General features: G+C 34.4%; 1 long non-coding RNA gene across 2 annotated transcripts; it reads right to left on the bottom strand.

Moving 5' to 3' along the window:
• Nucleotides 1-505: 505 nt before the first annotated feature.
• On the bottom strand, nucleotides 506-4,819 carry LOC136691278 (uncharacterized). Of its 2 annotated transcripts, none has more exons than XR_010801900.1 (5): nucleotides 4,655-4,819; nucleotides 4,281-4,539; nucleotides 3,132-3,193; nucleotides 1,232-1,556; nucleotides 506-1,062 (listed from the first exon to the last, which is right to left on the bottom strand). It is a non-coding gene; the product is annotated as an uncharacterized lncRNA (long non-coding RNA). The 2 variants fall into 2 exon arrangements; XR_010801882.1 differs by having other exon boundaries at nucleotides 4,383-4,539.
• Between the last annotated feature and the right edge of the window lie 2,950 nt (nucleotides 4,820-7,769).

Below are 7,769 nucleotides of genomic sequence, written 5' to 3'. Positions count from 1 at the left end.
ATACTAAAAAGTTGTAGTTGTTGCTGTTTACTTTATCTGAGCAAGGCTGTTGCTGTGGAGAGGAATAGATTGTTTTGGCAATAGGAGGATCTTGCCACCTCTCAACAAACACCTGATTGTGCACTAGTTTATGAACAGTCACAACTATCTGTACACAAAATATTGTGAATATAGCTATTTTAAATATCCATGACTGTATAAATTGCATTAGCAGAATAGCCAATAGAGAGCCTATTCTTATGTTTGTTTTTTTCTGTGTTAATTGCCAGTTTGGGGACTGAGAGACTTCCTTACATTTTCTGAAAAACTTACATTGTATATGTACCATTGTAGGTACCATAAATGTATGTTCCAAATACTATATACCAAGGAGACAAGAAAAAATACAATAATTCAAAAATAATGTATTATATGTGAGACATTCTTAAATATAGATTTAATAATCGGTGTAACATTTTGGTGCTGCAGGTGATTTTACTGTAAAGATTAATGAATGATTGGCTGTTTAAATATTACAGGGCTATGTACAAAGAGAGTGATTAAGATAAAAATGTAAGCTTAAAAAATGAACATTTTAGAAATATACATTTAGTAAAATTAAAATTACATACATACAGATGATTTTCATTAATAATTTAAAGTTTTCTTCAGTAAACGTTTTTTATAAATAGATGTTATGGGTTATTCTGCACTAAATTATAGATATTCAGTTTTACATATCGTCACTCTCCAATGAAAAACATGTATCTTCCAAAATAGTAAATTTACAGGAGGAAAAACCTTTCTTAAAGTATAATGGAAGCCAGTGCAAATAGATTTCCAAGTATATTCCAAGTAATTTTGGAGCATTTCTATTGGTCCATTCATCATGAAATTTTACACAATGTGAAGGACAGCTGCTGTGTTCAAATGAATGAAAGACAATGATGTTTTTAATTGCACAGTGACAATATAGGAAAAAGGAAATTGTTAAAGCACTGTCAGAGTAGAGGATAGGCTTTGAGTTCATATGTGGAGTGTCTTTATCCAGTCTGGTGGGAGTCACTGCTGAGCCTCTGATCTCTGAAATTATGCAAGAAAACAAAAACTGCCACTTGTGTTTTATCAATTTTTATCACATACATGTCGGTTATTTTTATAAATCACTGATTACTCTGTTATGATCCAGCTAATCATTCTTCTTCAGGACATGGTAGTTTCATTAATATTTAGTAAGTCTTAGTGTTCTCACCTTGGCTTTGCTTTTTCTACTAATGTTCACCTTGTCCATGATGGTGAAATGGTCCTTGTACATGCCAGTGACCAAGCTTGTGCTTCTGCCCATAACCAAGCAAATGGTGTCCATAACCATTATAATGGCTAAAGGGGGCATTGCTTCCATATGCAGACCCTGCATAAGGCCATGGATCAAACCTTGGGCCCACTGGTGGAAAGAAGGGTGGCTCTGGTGGTAATGGTGATGGTGGGGGTGGTGGAGGAGGTGGACCTGGCACATTGTTCGATTGATGTTTACATGCTTGTCCCTGTGGACCCTTCAGATTCACAAACAACCTCCCCTAATGCAGAAAGAAAAATTTTATGAAACTGGATATGTGTTATTTATTATTAGGAATATAATTGTATTATTATTATTATTATTATTATTATTATTATTATTATTATTATTATTATTATTATTATTATCATTTATTCATTATCTGTAACCGCTTATTCAGTCCAGAGTCCAGAGCCTACTTGGAATCATTGGGCACAAGGCGATTATTATTATTATTATTATTATTATTATTATTATTATTGCAAATAAAAATTTAGGAGGAAAACATGAAATTAACCTGGCAATTATGAGGGCAATGCAAAGTCTAACCATTTATTTCTTTGGGTCTTAAGGCTACTCTGAAATTAATTTTTGCAGGGTGGAATGTCTGAAAATACAAGTACAAACCCCAATTCCAGAACATTTCGGACACTTAACAAAATGTAAATAATGTGACAGTGTACAGTCATTTAAACTCTGTAAATGAAAGTAGAACAAATATAATATTTCAACATTTTTTTTTTCAAAATTTGCCCATTTTGAATTTCAACATTAAAAATGTTGTCTTTGTAATATGTTAAACAAAATGTAGGGTTTAAGTGCTTTGCACATCATTGTATTTTGTTGCAACTTTCTGGAAATAATATAATTATTATATTTTATGACTGTTATCAGCTTCCTTATTTAACATTGGCCGGTTCAAGTGCAGACAGCTGTTAGTATTGGAAGTATTTCAGCGTGTAAAAGTTGTTTTAATAATCTGCAAAACACAGAAATGTCTGACATTGTTGACAATACAAAGCTGCAAAATCATTTGCGTAATCAGGAAATTACAGATTATTTAATCATGAGAACGCATGACTCTACACATTTGTATTTGTTTATAAGGGGATTTTGATCATCACAAAATGGAGAACACATTCTTGTTGCTTAGAGATCAACAGACTGTAAGGCATTTGTGGATTGAATGAACTGGACTATCAGTTGTGTGAGGACAAGGTGTTTCCCAGAAAGTTAAACCTGTAGGACTAGTTGTTGTATAATCAAACTCTTCACAAATTCAGAAGCACAAGATAATGATATATATGTCAAATGGTCTAAACTCTTTTAGATAATTACAGTTCAGAATTCAAAATTCAGATTCTCTGTTTATGTTTAAAAAAGGTGTAGATTAATAAATATGTAGTTCATAATAAGCAAAGTATACATGAACATGATTCATACCAGGTGAGTACAGATTAATATCAGATGTGTGACATGAAAACAGTGAGTCTAGGATTTGAAAGTGTTTCTTGGTAAAACCAAGTTTACTGTCTGGTTGAGTTTCTGTGAGCAGTTTTACAGCAGTTTCAGTAAATAATCATTCCAATTTCTAAGTTTAAATTATCCCCATTACTTTTATATATTATAAAGAACAAGGTGAAATTCTGAAGGAAAAACAGATTGACTACAGTCTTTAACTGAATTTTATGTTAATTACTCCCACTAATTACTTAAACTAAGCCCCCTTGAATCTATTGACCTCAGTATGGTGACATTAAGAAGTGCTAAAGAATATATAATTTCATATGTTTGAGTAATAAACAGATTTACTTACCAGAATGTTTTGTAGCCTCTTCATCATTCAGGAGTGTGTGGTCTTCCTGTAACTGAGGGATTCTTTTTAAACACAGAATAATAAAAATAAAATGTGTTACAGTGCAATGACAGTATTTGCCCTTTCCTAATCCCTTCTATTTTTGCATATTTGTCACTATTGCATTTTTTAAACTAATTTTAAAACAAAATAAACCAAGTAAAGGATTATTTCATCTATCGAAGGAGAAATGTTGTCCTCCCTGGCTCTATATGAAGGTTATTGTCCCATTAGCTACTAAATAAAGCTTTTCACAAACTACAACTGACAAAGAAAAATAAATCTACCAGTCCACCTAAAGAAAGACACTGCATGGGCAAAGAACTGGAATCCACAAGAGAGTTACAAAGTGCAAACCTGTCCTGACATAGGGAACCCAGAGGCTGGTCTCAAATTTGCCAAAAAAATATTAAGGTGACCTCCCCAAATTTTTGAACAATATTCTGTGGACTGAGGAGGTAAAGGTGGACATTTCTAAAAGACGTGGTTCTCCATACATTTGGTGTAAAACTAACACTGTCTTTCATATAAGTTCCTCACATCCACAGTCAAATATAGTGGTGGTAGTGTGATGGTATAGGGCTGCTTTGATTCTGCAGGACCTGGACAACGAGATATATTAGATAGATAAATGAATTCTGCTCTCTGTCAGAAAATCCTGAAAGACAATATCTACCAATCTGTTTGAGAGTTGAGCCATGCAGCAGAACAGTGATCCACCTCTAAATGGCTCAAAAGGAACAAAATAAAGGTTCTGGAGTGGCCAAGACAAAGTCCTGACTTGTATCTAACTGAAATGCTTTGGCAAGACCTGAAAAGGGTAGTTCATGCTAAATTACCTTCTAATGTATCCTAATTAAACAACTCTATAAAGGCGACAATGATTTTCAAAGGTTTTCAGTAAATGTGTAACCTCAATAAATGGAGTGATATTTAAAAGCTGCATTTTTTATTCCTGTTAGCCTATATTAATTAAATAAATTAAATGTTTTATTTGAAATATCTGTGTGCCACATATGCAGAAATTGGAAAGGTGCAAATAAATGATGCAGAACATTCATTATCTGTAACCCTTATCCAGTTCAGGGTCGCAGTGGGTCCAGAGCCTACCTGGAATCATTGGGCGCAAGGCGGGAATACACCCTGGAGGGGGCGCCAGTCCTTCACAGGGCAACACACAGACACACACTTTTGAGTCACCAATCCACCTACCAACGTGTGTTTTTGGACTGTGGGAGGAAACCAGAGCACCCGGAGGAAACCCACGCGGACAACACAGACAGTCACCCAGCGCGGGAATCAAACCCACAACCTCCTGGTCCCTGGAGCTGTGTGACTGCGACACTACCTGCTGCGCCACCGTGCCACCCTGATGCGGAACAAAATATCAAAATAGTTTTGCAATTTTTTTCAGATTGAAATACACTATAAAATATATTAAATAAATACCTATCTATTTTCAAAAATTGTAATGTAAAACCTACTTTCTGCAGCTTGGCAAAAAATCCCCAGTGTTTAGTAAATGACAACTGAAGCTGATGGTCTTTAGAAGCTGATGGTCTTTTGAAGCTGATGGTCTTTAGAAGCTGAAGGTGTTTAGAAGCGGATGGTCTTTAAAAACTGACGAGAAAAGAACGGACTTTAAATGCTGAAAGTGTTTATGAGTTGGAGGTGTTTGAAACCGAAAGAGTAGGAGTCAAATGTTTTGACGGCTGTAATATTTGTTGACACTGCTCCCATCTGCTTTCTCTTTCACTTCTGTAGATGCAGTGTTCCTGACACTGAGGGGAATTTTACCCTAATAAAGTTTTTGATAAGACAGCGCTTAGTATATTCATCTTCTACATTTGCTGGAGAAACACATCTATCATTAACAAACATACCGGTATATACCGTTTTTTTAATTGATTAGATCTTGTGTATTTAGATAATAGGAATTCATAGTTTCAAGGATGTCCCACCTGGAGGAGGAGAATGGTTTGGCTCAGGCTAAATAGGGGTGGGGCTAAAACCTATAAAGTGGAAAAGAGTAGAGTTATTAGGGGATGGGGCTGGAAAGAGCTGTCCTAGAGGTCTATGGGCTATAGGTTTTGAAATAATCTAGTAGTTGCAAACCTTAACTTACTGACTGCTGTGAAACCAGTGCATGTCACTATATGCATATTTTATTATTATTTTCTTTTTTGTATCTTTTTTTTCTTTTACTTTGTTATTCTTGTGTGCGGAGTAAATATAATAAACTTATCCGCTTGGGGTGCAAATAACTTGGAGTGATCCAGTGATTGGCAGACCCAGTTTCTTGTCCTTCCACTCAGTCCCATGGTAATGGTTATTTCACAACTTAACATAGAGTAGAAGAAAAATTAACCATGCTCATTTAGTCAGTGTTCCCTCTCTCTTTTTCTCACTCTGGGACTCCTCCAGCTGTAGTCTGGCAGTGTGAGGTCATGTGTTGGGGGAATGGCTTTTGAAGTAAACTGAAGAGAGGCAGTGGATATTTTTTCATTTTGGATATTGTAAAATGCAGTTGAACAGGTACCTCAGGTTAAATGTCAGGACAGGAACACAGAAATATAAGGAGAATGAAAAATGAACAAATAAATAATATATTACAAAAATAAATATACAAATGACTACATACTGTATATTTTTCATGAAATTGTGCATAAGAAATAAAATGTCTTGAATTGATTTTTATTTCTACATTCATTCACTGTCTGTAACCACTTATCCTGTTCAGTATTTTTTTCTGTATTATTACCCCTCTACGTGTATTTCTGTATTTCCACAATTCTACATTTCCATACTTCCACATTTCTCCATCTGTATGTTAATTTAGTGAGCGGTCTTTATCTCACCCTAAAGCAGGATTGGTCCGCTGAGCAAACCCGTAAATAGCCCCACGGCTCATGTCCAGACAGAATAGTTTTTATTGTTCAGATTATAATTTGTTAAAACAAAAACGGTGATTTATTGCAATATCACAATAACAAATTCAGCTAATAATTAATCTACTATTGGTGCATCCTCAACATTCTGTACAAAATAATGAAAGTAGAAGCATGACATGCTTCACTGACATTCAGAAGATGTATGGAAGCAAATCTGTCTCATCAGAGTTTGAAACATTATCACCTTTGAGTTTTTGCACTGAAATTTTGCTGCTTTTGAATTCAAGTCTTTAGATTTCCACCTCTGAATTTGTGGCACTGAATATTTTTCTTCGCAATTATGCATCTGAATATAATTGCTCTTGAATTGAACTAGTGAATTTTCAAGAACACGTTTTCACTGTTATTATTCAAGGTTAATAAATTCAGATAAAAAAAATCAAACTGTATATTTCGAAGTTACTCAAATTCGATAGATCAAATTCAGATGCCAAAATACGAGTGAAAAAAATTCAGAGCAAAGGATAGGCAATGATTCATTTGGATTTTCTCTTTCCCCTTAAATGCTGCACTTGTTGCATTCTGTCGCCGCTAGATGGCGAAATACGAACACAACATCCATACCTTGGAAAAACTACACGTTTAGCTTCCTTCTGCGGATATTATCTCTTTATTTTCAAAGTGTCTCAAAAATCAGATTATTGCTATAACAGATGCCCACCAAAATAAGTGACATTACTGGGTGCAGGTCACATGATTTTTTATTAGAACACCGCAGACTTTTGTGGTTTCAAAACAGAAGAAACAGAGTTGACCAAAATATTGGGAGAGACATAAAACAGTTTTTTTTATTTACTGATATTACAAGCTAAACACAAAACATAATGTTATTAATAGAGTTAATCAAAAAAATCTGAAAATTAGACATTATTTTTTCATGTTCATTCAAGTTCATTGTATGAATCAAGGATGGAAAACAGTCAATAATATGTGGGTTGGAAGTCATTTATTTAATATCTTATGTATAAATTATGCCTAAAATGTACATCAAACACCATTATTGAAAGTTACTTAAAACTGATTCAATAAAGGGTTTGATTGGTAAATGCAAAATAACGATCTTTATTTGGGAGACATGAAATGTATCGAATTAGCTGAGTGCTTAATAGTCGTTTCACGCCATAGTAAATATGAATTAGTTTAAATGATAGTTTGGTTCACTGAAAGAATCGATTCTGAATAGTGAATCAAACTTTATCATCCTGCACTACCGGACTTTAACCACGGGGCGGAGCCAAAACCTTGTTTTTCAGGTTTCCAATCTAAAAAAAACCCATGACTATAACAAGACTGTCCCACGTGTAGTGTACTATATAAAAATAGCACAAAATGTAAGGAAAATTGTAAAATGTATGGACTTGGCAAGCTTTTCATGGGTGTAACCCACATACTCATCTCTGCTGTTCATCCCACAAATGCATGTACTTTACAAATGTGGCACAATTTAAAAAGGAAATTAACAGGCTTTCCAAAGGTATACGATTTATTGCCAAGAAGCATTGTTACAACAAAGAAATAATCTACCAAACACAGTTGGTGCACTAAAATGTTTTAAATGCTGTAGTGTAACTTATGACCTTCTGCTATTCTGTGCAGTTTTAAAGGGCCAATATCCTAGTTATTCATCTAATTGACTTCTTTATTGAAT

This window comes from Hoplias malabaricus, chromosome 1, assembly GCF_029633855.1.
Source record: "Hoplias malabaricus isolate fHopMal1 chromosome 1, fHopMal1.hap1, whole genome shotgun sequence".
NCBI lineage: Eukaryota > Metazoa > Chordata > Actinopteri > Characiformes > Erythrinidae > Hoplias > Hoplias malabaricus.
This window is presented reverse-complemented; position numbering and strand designations above follow the sequence as displayed.